The 12,875-nt window shown below is 32.7% G+C and overlaps 1 long non-coding RNA gene across 3 annotated transcripts; it reads right to left on the reverse strand.

Annotated features, from left to right (window-relative positions):
- Positions 1-362: 362 nt before the first annotated feature.
- LOC122589835 lies at positions 363-3,421 on the reverse strand. Of its 3 annotated transcripts, XR_006322361.1 has the most exons (4): positions 3,014-3,421; positions 2,215-2,314; positions 1,352-1,430; positions 363-825 (listed from the first exon to the last, which is right to left on the reverse strand). It is a non-coding gene; the product is annotated as an uncharacterized LOC122589835 (long non-coding RNA). The 3 variants fall into 3 exon arrangements; XR_006322362.1 differs by lacking the exons at positions 2,215-2,314; positions 3,014-3,421 and adding an exon at positions 1,520-2,181 and having other exon boundaries at positions 400-825; XR_006322360.1 differs by lacking the exon at positions 2,215-2,314 and having other exon boundaries at positions 404-825.
- Between the last annotated feature and the right edge of the window lie 9,454 nt (positions 3,422-12,875).

The raw sequence follows: 12,875 nt of genomic DNA on the forward strand, positions 1-12,875 counted from the left end.
TAATATATCTAAGTTAAATGCTGTTACAGTTATATATTTGTTATCCTTTTTGTTTTTAGGCTTGATTTAACTCCGATTAAGATAACGTAAGCTTGATCTTTCACGTCTTTAAAAAAAAAGGTTCATTGTTAATTTGATTACTACTTGAAATCATAACTTTACTAAGTTGTACAATGGTCTTGAAGAGAAAGACGTGTGCATATATAATCCTTACACCTTAATCCATAATATTTTGTCCAACTCAACACCTAAATATCGCCGATCATCATTTCGATTGATTGTGTGTATGTTGGTTACTAAATCTCCTTATAAACAATTAGAAACTTATTAGCACGTAAGAAATTCATTTTTTTTAGTAATAGTTTAAGTTTTAACTTTTAGCTAATTAAGTCACAAATTAACACCCTATAAGAGTACACATATGGCTAAATGGATGTGTTATTCGTTTTATACAAATTGTGTACAACTGTGCATCAAAGGTAATAGTTTTTAATTAAATAAAACATGCTTTTAATCCTTCATTTTAAAATGAATATCTAACACCTATGTGCTTATTTCTAACTAGGAGGTTCACGCCGCCCGATGGGCGGCATCGGTTGTTCCAGCGTTTGGTAATTGGGTAGTTGTTCGCCCTGTTCTAGAAACGTACCGAATTTGCTTTAGAAAAGGGTATAATTTCTAGAACTGTGGCATTGCATGCGGATGTCTTTCTCTGTAATTTTTAAGGACTTGGAGCTACATGACGTGAAAATTTTTGTTGTCATAAAACTCGGATGGCTTCTTTTCAGCTACTGCTTGAACTTTGACTTTCTTTGGTTTACTAACCTGTATATCATTTAAGTTATATTTCTATATGGTTTATCGACTTAATGCAGCTACAAAAAAAGTCGTCAACTTAATGATTTGGGACACTAAATAATGACCGAGGATGCGTGACTCATAATGCTAATCACTAAAATCATTGAGTTGTTGCACATATAAATCATATTAGAAATCATAAGTACAAAATAAGCTGTTTGGTATGCATAAAGTAACATCCTATGCAAATTAAAGGGCTAATAGGTCTACAAGTGTAAAAGGTTTTACTAAATGTCTTACAATTCCTATGATACTGGATTACTGGTAAACGGTGGTGATGATGGTTCAATGCAATATCATTTCATTCTTTATATCAACATAATCATAAATTAAAAAAGGGAACTGCTTAGATGGAACAAATGGGTTGAAGTAGACCAAAGTTTATCTTTGATGTGGAAAATTTTTAATCACAGGACACAAACAATTGGTGTTGTATATGATGTGCAATAGAACTGAGTTTGCTTGTGCTAACTATGGTTACTTGTATAATTACCTGGGATTATTGAGGATGTTGCGTGTATTCTCATTTGGTAACTTTTCCCCGAATCTATTATTGCTTGTATTTCAATGCCCTGAAAAGTATTCATAGAGATACAAACTAAAAAGATAAGAATGAGAGATGTATTACCATTATAAAATGTGTTGTTAGAGGCCTTCATACTTGAAAGATACTTCACAATATTTGGATTGTTTTTACTTTTAAACTTGTCAACGAAAGCATAGTAGGTAATGTATGTGTGGAATTGTTAAGTCTACTTTCTCTGCTCTGTTACACAAAATCAAGTGATAAGATTTACACAACCATTAGTTTTGAACTCCCTGCCATCCTGGTCTACATTTTAATAAACTATTTATTTCAAATTTAAGTAGAGAAAGAAGGCGGTATTAGTTTCAAGTGTTTTCATGACTCCATAATACAAATCGAATCTCAAAAAGTGCAAATCGTATGCTCATATCATATAGACCAGTTGGGACTTAGAAAATCACTTTTTGACCCATATTGAAGCGACACCGGCTAGGTCCTTTTTTGCAACTCCTTAAATGGCCTTTTATTCAAATTGATACATCAACCGGCTTATACTATGAAGTCATAACCAAAAGTGCAAATTCGGTCTATCTAACATTTCAATCAAATTAAGCATACATATTAAATAGTTGACTCTCTTAGGAGTCAAACATGTCACTTCAATAGTAGTTCAACCTTAACGTTTACTGGTAAAATACATTAGACCCTAGTTGAGAGAACGATCAATGAGATATAAGTCATTTTATCACAAAACTTTTGTTAAATATCTACTAGGATTACAACCAGAGAAAGAGCGTTCCTCCTTCACTATTTGCGACTCCTACACTGACCTTTAATTCGTATCAATTCATTAAATGACCCATTCAATAGCATACAGGTTCTGAAATTGACTGTTAGGAGTCGAACGGGCCAATTCAACCTTGATGTTTACTGCTAACACACGTAAAACATTGATAAGCAAAACTATCTCTGATATAAAAGTCATGATTTATTTGTGCAAGGGCATTGGTTATTACGTTCAACGACTGTAGAAACTTAAAGGGATATTCACGATGAATATAGAAACCTCTATGTTTACTCCTTTTGCTCTTTCTATTTAAAAAAAATGGTTTAATCATATATGGAGTAATACAAATCAAAAACTTTATAACTAACAAATATCAACATGTACACACTAACAAATGGTGATTGCTACTGGTTGCTCTACTTTTTTTTTTTTTATTGCCTCCATATCGACCTATTTTTGACATGTGCAATCCTGTTTCAAGGAGTTACATAGATAGACTTACTCATCAGTTTCATCGCTGAATATTTGGAACTGTAGTATCTATACTATTAACAATCTAATGTTTTACGTCATTACCTATCTTCATGCTTGCAGTCTAAAATTTTGTTTATGACTGAACAGAAGTTGCTATTGAGCGTCTTGTCCACGATAATTATTTAAAAAAAATTCAATCATTGCAAATCAGTTATCATTAACTTTTATTATAAATTTTGGCAACATGAATTAAGATGAACAATTTTAAGAAAAATGAAAAGCACATGAACAATATCTGAACAAATCATAAATATGAATTTGCAAAACATTACCCATTGAAACACATGTTAAGTAGGAAAAATCATTACCTCTGTATTATGACATGAGACAAAAAGGTAGCTTCAAGCAACGGTCTGATCATTAACCTTGATAATCCGAAAACACAATCAATTAATATGAAAATATTCTAAAAGAACAAAATCAATAAGTAACTTCATGTATTTGTTTTCCTATTTATTAATTACAAATATATTTAATAAAACAACCCATAATCTATATCTATAAAATAAAAAAGAAAATAAAGAAAACCCTTCCATTTTCGATTGTATCGGTAGCCTTGTAGAAGATCAAAATCAATTTAAAAAAGAAACTGAATACAGTTGAGGATTAAAATTTCTATGCGTTTGTAATTGAAAGAAGCTTTGATTGGGTTAGTCATTGTGCTTAGGGTTTGTTTGGTTATTTGGTCAGGCCAAAAAATTCAATCCCACTCATGGGATTTGAACCAAGGACCAGAAATATGAAAAATAAGGTAATCACCACCTTGACCAAAGCCACCTTTGTTTACATTTTACTATACGCAATATATATACGAAGCTTATTTTGTTACTTTTTACTGTTCACGCCCCATTCCTATATTAAAGAAAGTAATAATAATATTACTAAACTAGTGAGGTTTGTTCCCTCTTCTGCGGGGTTTCAGTTATCGTGTTAATACGAATTCGTTATGGTGATTTACTTGTGTTAAATCACTTCAATATTAAAAAAAAGTGTGAAAAAAACCACATAAAAAAGTTTGCAATATCGAATACATATATTTAGTTTACGAAAGAAAATCAAAAATAAAAAACGATGGAGAAAAAAATGTTGAGTAAAAAGTTCCAATATATTAGATGAGAAAACAAAAACAAAATCACTGTAAAAAAAAGCAAGAATAACCCAAATGAGATCTGTAATGACAAAATCCAAATAGTGATATGGGATATAAGAGGACACAAAAGCAAAAAAAATGTGCAAAGCAAAAAAAAACTGACAGAAAAAAACTTCAACGATATCCGATATAACAAAATCCGAATTATGATACGGGATTAAAGTGAGCCAATAAAATAGTGCCAGCTCGTGGCACTGGTCATTAGCTCCACCTTTAATGATACTACAATAATTGTTATCAATGATAAACAATATCGAATCCTTGTCCTATATATATATATATATGTTTGAACCTAAATTAATTGGGCTCAGTGACGTTATTACACAATCATTACTCTCCTGATAAATTAGTGCAAACCTAACAAACTCTTGACGAGTTTAAGGTGGAATGATTGGTAATAAATATGATATCGAATTTAACTGCTATGATTGAATCTTTGCTGATTGTAAGTATAGAATGTGAATTGAATGTGTTGGTTGACAAGCATTCAATTTAGCTTTTATAGGAGTATATATGGAAGGATGACAAATACTTTAGAGGATTCTAATATTGTCAGTTTCCCTTTCTTCGTAAAGACTGTTCGTAAAGACTGTGGTTTGACATGTATTGGTATCCATGAGAATATTTATGTTTATTTGTATATGCATATATACTTGAGCAACTAGAGCAATATATGTGATCAAAACTACATAAGTCAACTCACTAAAAATAAGTCGAGACCCAGTTATTCCATGTTACTAATAAAGCCATGTAATGCTATTTAATTACACATCCCATGCCAATCACGCAACAAGTGAGAAGTTTCTTGAACAAGGCATTATAACTCGAGTCATATGTACATCTCGAGTGCCAAGGGCATAAGGGTTATACCTAGCCCAATTCTGGCCCATTAGGTTAAATAGAGCCGATCCATTCCTTCTTATACCTTGCCATATAGTAGCTCGAGCAAGGAATAGCATCTCGAGCCCCTCATATAAAATTTCATGCCTTTCACATCTCGAGTTTTGTATTTCGAGTAAGTAATAGTGGCTTGTTTCCTTCCTTCCAATATATAGTACTCGAGCGCAGCATCTCGAGCTCCCATTTACTCGAGCCTATCTCCATTCTAGTATCTCGAGCCTCCTTCCTTTGTCATATCTCGAGCTCTTCCTTTCTTGTCATACCTCGAGCCTACCTAATATAGGTAAGTGGATCTTTTTAATTCGAATCTGAATATATATATATATATATGTATATATATTTCGTGTACTCGAACCCTTCCATTCGAAGCTAAATATAAATCTATATATTCCATCTCGAGCAATCCTTGAGACCTCGGCATATATTAACTCGAGCAAGGGCAGCATCTCGAGTCCTTCCCTCCTTTGCCACATCTCGAGCTTCTCTAGAATTATATTTTCAGCCATCCTTTAATTTATGTAAGTCAAATCTTCTTAATGTATATGTATATATTATCTCGACTTATAAACGTATATATATTTAGATCTCGAGTTCCTTTGTCAGCCCATCCTTGTCTCGAGCCTAGTGTTCTGATCCAATTTTTTGTTAATTGCTATTATCCGATGGTTTTGTTGCTTTATAATACATGTTTAAAACTGGTGGATATCTATACACGATCAAATCCCCCCAGTTTACATATAATAAGATTTTTCATAAAACCTTTTGTGTGTAAACTCACTTGCCTTTTGCTCTAGTTTTTGCAGATTTCATTTTCCATAATTTGTTGGGCATTCCTTTGGAGGTATGCATCCTTTGTTCCATGAATGTACTCTGCTTGTTTCTGTTTTATATATTTGTTGATAAAAAACATAGTGAATCTTTATCAGAACCCAATCCATCCTCTGCACTTTGTATTTTATGTGAATACAAATTCACTTTTTTATGTATTTAAGATAGTGCCAGATAGATGGACTATTTATTAGATTTTTTCATGAGCCTTGAATATCCATATAGCCAATATGCTTTTGTTGGATACTTTGTACGTATGAAATACTACAAGTTTTTTTTTTTTTAAAAATTTTTTTTTTTACATATATATATATATAGTATACGTATATATACATCCATTTGCCAATTTGAATATATGCTGGTATTGATATTGTATCTTGTACTAGGCCATACATATATACATTTTCGACATATATTATTCTGCATATTTATATAGTTTACTTATGCACTTGTATATGTCATGAGACCTTATTTAGGATTGCCCTTTTTGTCAGGTAGCCCTTCTCTTGCTTCAAAACTTAGCTTGTTTTCTAAAGACTTAGGCATTTTGATTATGTCTGAAGGTAGTAGTAATCATGAAATGGATAGCTAAGGAACCCATGATCATGAGGTGGTTGACGGGGATGACTTAGATGATGAGAGAATTTCTCACCCTAGGGTAGATGAGACACCCTCTCGTCTTAGTGCTTTATTTTTGGAAAAACTAATTTCCTCTCATCCATGCCTTTCCAAGTATAATCCTGTGTTACCTACTAAGGATCAAAGAGCCCATCGCCCTCCTCCTGGCAAGGTTGCCCTTTATCGGGCTTATTTTACCTCTTCTAATGTTAGGCTTCCGTTGACAGAGTTTTATCTCAAGGTTCTAGCTTATTATCAGATAGGTGTTGCTCAGATGCAACCAGTTGGTGCTGGCAAAATATTGACCTTTGAGATGATTCTTGCTGCTCTTGAACTTCCTCGCTCACTTTACCTATTTAGGAAGTGTTTTAGATTGTTTACTACTGGAGATTGGTTTACTGTTAAAGCTAGGCCAGAGTATGCTAAACTGATAACTCATTCTCCCGGCACTATTAAGTTTTGGCGCTTCCACTATTTCTTTGTTGATGCCACATTTATTCCTTCGGACAAGCCTGTTTTGCTTGGTTAGATGCGAGATACCAGTAATAAGAAAGAATGTTCCCGATTTGTTTGGAAAATTAATGTATTGCCCGCTGAACATATGGTCAACAAAAAACATCCTAAGAAGTTAAAGGAAGTGTCTATCCCCTATAAGAGTTATGCAAAATGTGAGGCTATTTTGGTTGTTGCCAAGATTAGCCAGGATTAGAAGGAGATGCCCCTACCTTAGTTGATGAGTCCACTGGGAAATGTATGAATTTATTTAGTCTTTCTTTTTCTTTTATCGTTTGATGAGAATTTATTGTTTGCTAATATGCTTTGTTGTTGCAGCTATGGGTCTTTGGGAAAGCATGGGAGTGGATCTTGAGAAACTTGGGCGACCACAATCCAGTAAACCTTGTTTGAATGATGAAATCTTGGAAGAGCAAGTTGAAGGTACTTCTCATGCTTCTCCTTCACCTAGGAGGATTTCTTTCTCCCCTGAGCGCCAAAATCTTGGCATTGATGGTACAACTCTTCGTGCCTTCTCCTCCCTACCCACTGAAGAGGAGAGTGACAAGGCTATGGGTGACTTCTTTGAGAAGGAGTTTCCTTTTACTTCTACTGGTATAAAACTTTAAGTTACTTTGTTGATGATGTTATACTTTATTTTACTATATTTACATGATTGCTATCTATTTTTATAGGCGGACCTTTAGGAGGAAGTCTTTCTGGAAAGAGGGTTGGGGGTGATCTTATCAGCCCTCCACCCAAACGTTCTATGCCTCATTTTGAAGCTTTTAAAAGCTTTACTTCTTCTTCTTTTACCTCTAATTCTGCGGGTCCTCTCAGATTGTCCTTTTCCGGTGGTGGCTTGGAGGAAACTATCAATGGCCTTGCGCCCATGAGACGTGCAGGATTTCATTGCACTGAATATCCTACTCTTCCGAGTATTATTGGTGATGAATGGAATGATATAAGACGTATCAGTGCTCATAATCTGGGATATGATGGTCCTACCTGTACATTACCTGTACATTTAGGTATAGATATGATGGTCCTACCTATACACGATCAATATATATATTGTAAAATTAATTTCGATTTAGACGTGCTGAAGGTAATTTTAACTAATAAATCGTTGGACCTCCAACCCTCTCCTCATGACAAGTACCTTGAGATGAGAAATCTAAGGAATCCTTGTCCTATATAATCTTAGTAATTAATTGTGCTTAATGATCTTTATTAGAAAATTTAATCAAACTATTATTTTGAAATATACATATACATGAATATTAATAAAGTTGACACTTGATATAGAGACTACTGCATTTTTTTTGTGATTTATCTTCTCTCTGTAATTCGAAGACAAAAGTTAATAACCGACGATGTTTGAATAAGTCCAAAATGGTAGACCCAATCGAGATGTATTTCAGTACGTACGTCCACCCATATATTGGACATTGCACTTTCTTTTTTCCGCTTTCAAAACTAGTAGATATGCAAATGGTATTGTCCATGCATATTATTAGAAGAGTGCCCATGTAATGCGGTAATTACACCGGTAATAATGGTGATAGTGCATGGCGTTAGAAGTGTTATTAATGTAAAATTTATAAATCTTATACATTAAAATAAAAAATTACAAATTAATTCATCTCAAATATAAAAACATTGCAAATCCTTAAAAATTATAAACATATTAAATACTAGGTGAAACAAGGGTGTCTCCGTAAACAATGCACCCATAAGACACGTCCAGTGAGTAATGGGATAAAATTGGTCGAATCAAAACAAAAAAGTATCGAGTTCAAAAATCTTCTGATAATTTGCCATCACAAACCACTTAGCTCCGTTTGTCACATAATGTGTTATAGAACACCACATATGGAGTGATATTTCAGGAAATGAGTGGCAACAATATCTTTTACCTTCGTAAAAAATCCACATGTCAAGTTTCATCTCACGATACCCAGTGGCAACAAACATGACCAGCTCATCTTGTGCATTCACTAGACGAACTTGCGTGTGAGTGCGTGGTTCCAAAGTAACAATTAGTCGGATGTACGTTTCGCTCACAATAATTTATAATCCATTCATATGTGAAAACAAACAGAAATGTCATCGTATCAGCTATTATGTGATCGATGATTGAAAGAAATGGCTACGTTGGTGCGCACTACAAGAAAAATGATTTTTTGTGACGAACTTTTTGGCAATGAATTTTTTCCGTTGCAAAAAACACGCTAAACGACAAAAAAAGTTTTACTTTTTGACTTTTTTTAGTCAAATTTCTTTTTTGCAACGAATATTCGTTGCAAAATATAAAAAAAACTTAATTTTTATTTTCTTTTATTAATTTCGTTTTTGCAACGAAAACTTTTCGTCGCAAATTTTTTCCCCGAAATTTTTATACGTTTTTATTTCCCGCTAAGGCAGGAAAATTTCCCGCCAACTTTTTTGCAACGAAATTTCGTTGCAAACCAAAAATTAGGCTTTTTCATTTTCCTTCTATTATTTCAGGTTTCCAATCAACTTTTTTGCAACGAATATTCGTTGCAAATGAAAATTTTAACTTCTACGTTTTCCCTCTAATATTTCAGGTTTCCCACCAACTATTTTGCATCGAATTTTCGTTACACATTTGTTTTTTCCTTTTTGTTTTTTCCACATTATGAAGAATTTCTTAATTTAAATTTTATATACAAAATTATTAGTTTGTAATACTTTAATTAAACTAACAAATTAGTTAATTGAACTAATAAATATTGTGAACGTATAGTGAGGAATAAATAAAGCTATCGTATTTTAGTCATACATGCATACATATACACACATACACATTTATATTTGTCCCAATAGACCAAATACATGAGTTATATACAAAACAAATAATTAAGAAGTGTATCGGGCTTATTAGACCCAATGATTATATGAACACCGGAAACAAAATTACTCGAAGTTAGGAAAGACATACATCCAAGCATACATATACATACATATATACTTATATTTGACCCAATAGACCAAATACATGAGTTATATACAAAAGAATGATTAAGAAGTGTATCGGGCTTATTAGGCCCAATGGTTATACGAACTTCATAAACGAAACTTCTCGAAGCTAGGAAAGACAAGTATCCAATCATACATGTGTGTGCGCGCGCGCACACACACACACTTATATTTGTCCCAATAGACCAAATATATGAGTTATATACAAAACGAATGATTAAGAAGTGTATCGGGCTTATTAGGCCCAATGATTATATGAACACCGGAAATAAAATTACTCGGAAGTTAGGAAAGACACATATGCAGACATACATGCATACATTTACATGCATATACACTTGTATTTGACCCAATAGACCAATTACATGAGTTATATTCAAAAAGAATGATTAAGAAGTGCACCTGGTTTATTAGGCTCAATGTTAGACGAACATCATAAACAAAACTTCTCGAAATTAGGAAAGATAGATATATAATCATACGTGCATACATACACACATAGAAACAATTTCTTCAATCCGTTAAAGAATGATCATATAATGTTTATAGTCAATCTGTATCTTGTACGATCGTACAGGTATTAAAACTAGTACAATAAATATATAAATACGTATGTAGTAGAATAAAATAAATAAAAGAATAAATACAAAAAGTAATAATATTTTATTATAAATAAATAATAAAATCAATAATAATTGTGTAAATATTAATATAATAAAAATAATCAATGAAATTCGTTGCAAAAAATAATTTGTGACGAATTTTCGTGGCCGAAAAAAAGAAAAATATATATTAAAATCAGTAAAGTTGTATAAATAATAAAAATAGTTAATATAATTCGTTGCAAAAAAGATTTGTGACCAATATTCGTTGCAAAAAAAAGAAAAGAAAAATATAGCAGGAGATGATCTAGATCTACCTTCTCATTCCCACTCAAACCCCCAAAAAAAACACACACACATCTCGCCGGAAAAGGTTTTAACCACGATTTAATTCTTTTCTCTACTTTCCAACCATCTTTATTATGAATTTATGTGATATTGTTATGGATTTTGTTTTTGTAGCCTTTGAAAGCTCATCAAACTGCCGCCGCCTCTGCCGGAACTTACCGCCGTCGCTGCCTGGTTTTTTTCTTTTCTTTTGCAACACCGGCCGCTGCCGGTTTTTTCATTTCTTTGGCAACACCGGCCGCTGCCGGTTTTTTTTCTTTTCTTTTGCAACACTGGCCGCTGTCGGAACCTACTTTCTTTTCATTTCTTTTGGTCCTTATTTTCTTTCCTTACCGGCCACTTCTTTTCTTTCCTTACACATAATTTTGCCGCCGTCCACCACCCCTTCTGCCTCGTAGTCCACCACCACAACCATGACTTGGTAAAATTTCAGATTATACATATATTTATATATATATAGATTTGATTTATTTTCTGATTTTTATATAAATATATATATTTGAATTATTTTCGTATATATATATATGTTCAATTTTATATCTTTGGATTATGATTTTTTTTTCTCTCTTTAGATTATAGCTACTTCTGCCGCTGTCCACCACCACTTCTGTCGCCGCCCACCACCACAATTATTACTTGGTAAAGTTTCAGATTTATATTTATATATATATGAGTTATTTTCAGATTTTTTTATACATATATTTGAATTATTTTGAGATTTATATATATATGAATTATTTTCAGATTTGTTTATATATATATTTGAATTATATTTAGATTTATACATTTTTCAGATTTATATATATATGATGTATGTATGTTTTGCGTGATAGATTGTTGTTGCTGTGGACGTTCACAATTTCTTTCTTTCTCTCTTTCTATCTTAGTTTCTTCTCTCTATATACCGGTAAGTTTTCTTTGTTCGTCTTCTATGTAATGTATGTATATATGCAATGTATGTTTGTAATGTGTTAGAATGTGATTCTCCCCCGTTTTATACCATAGGTCACCCGTCTGAAATTAAATTATAGAATTTAATTTCGGATAGTCCCCCGTTTTGGGACTGCTTTTTGAATGTTTTGTCTCATTTAGGATATGGATGTGTCTAACTGGTTTACTATTTAAGAAATATTCGACAAGCATTTTTCCTTTGCTCTCACAAATATGTGTTTAATACACATATTTGGGGAGCAAAGGGGAAATGTTGTCGAATTTTTCTTAAATAGTAAACCAATTATACTTGTTCATATATGAGAAAAAACATTCAAAAAGTGGGTTAGGATGCCACCCTGCTATAAACCGGTGCCTATAATTACATATAATTACATATAATTACCAAAACACAAAACACACGACAACCAAAACATCAAATTACATATAATTACCAAAACACCCACAAAATCATTAACATGTGAAACTGTAAATAAGCCTTGACGATCATGACCACAAAACTTAAGTAGAAACACATCTGGTGGCTACAACTCAGCTGGATAGTATGTGAGTGTGTTAGAGGCAGAAGTGCATAACACGGAGGACAAGCTTCCCAATTACCCAAAACACTATATAACACCATTTTCCATCCGTTGATACATCTGCACATAAATACAGAAATAGTTGATGCAAAATATACAATTCACTATGACTCAAGAATATACCAATAAATCTATTTCATATACAAAAGACAATCACCTTTGACCTTCCCACAAATTATTCATAAATATTGATGCATCTATGTATTACTGTTACATTAATGTTAGAATGATCTACACAACTTTAGTGAGTATCTAACTCACTAAAGTTACATTAATATCTGACCCGTTTCGTTTTAAACCTTTTGTGGTTGACTCGTTAGATAAGACATAATCCAAATCAACTCATTAATTAGTAATGGGTCAAAAATGTTCCCTCTAGTAATAATTATGCTAACAATAAACATGTTGAATCATTATTTTTTAGTAGCTTAATTATCAGTCACTATGCTAATTACCAGGCGTTTGAAAATGCATGGACACAAGCCTGTTCTGCAGCAAAATCTGTGCTTTTGGTTCCTCCTGGTCGTACTTATCTAGTTAATGCAACAAGATATATAGGACCTTGTGTTGGGAAGTTGATTGTTCAGGTAATTTTCATATTACACTACCCCATACAGGAAAGTGAAAACATGTTACTGGAGTAAAACAATCTGCTGTATACTTTCAAAGTTGATTATTTAAATCAGAAAAATTTAAG

This window comes from Erigeron canadensis, chromosome 2, assembly GCF_010389155.1.
Source record: "Erigeron canadensis isolate Cc75 chromosome 2, C_canadensis_v1, whole genome shotgun sequence".
Lineage (NCBI taxonomy): Eukaryota > Viridiplantae > Streptophyta > Magnoliopsida > Asterales > Asteraceae > Erigeron > Erigeron canadensis.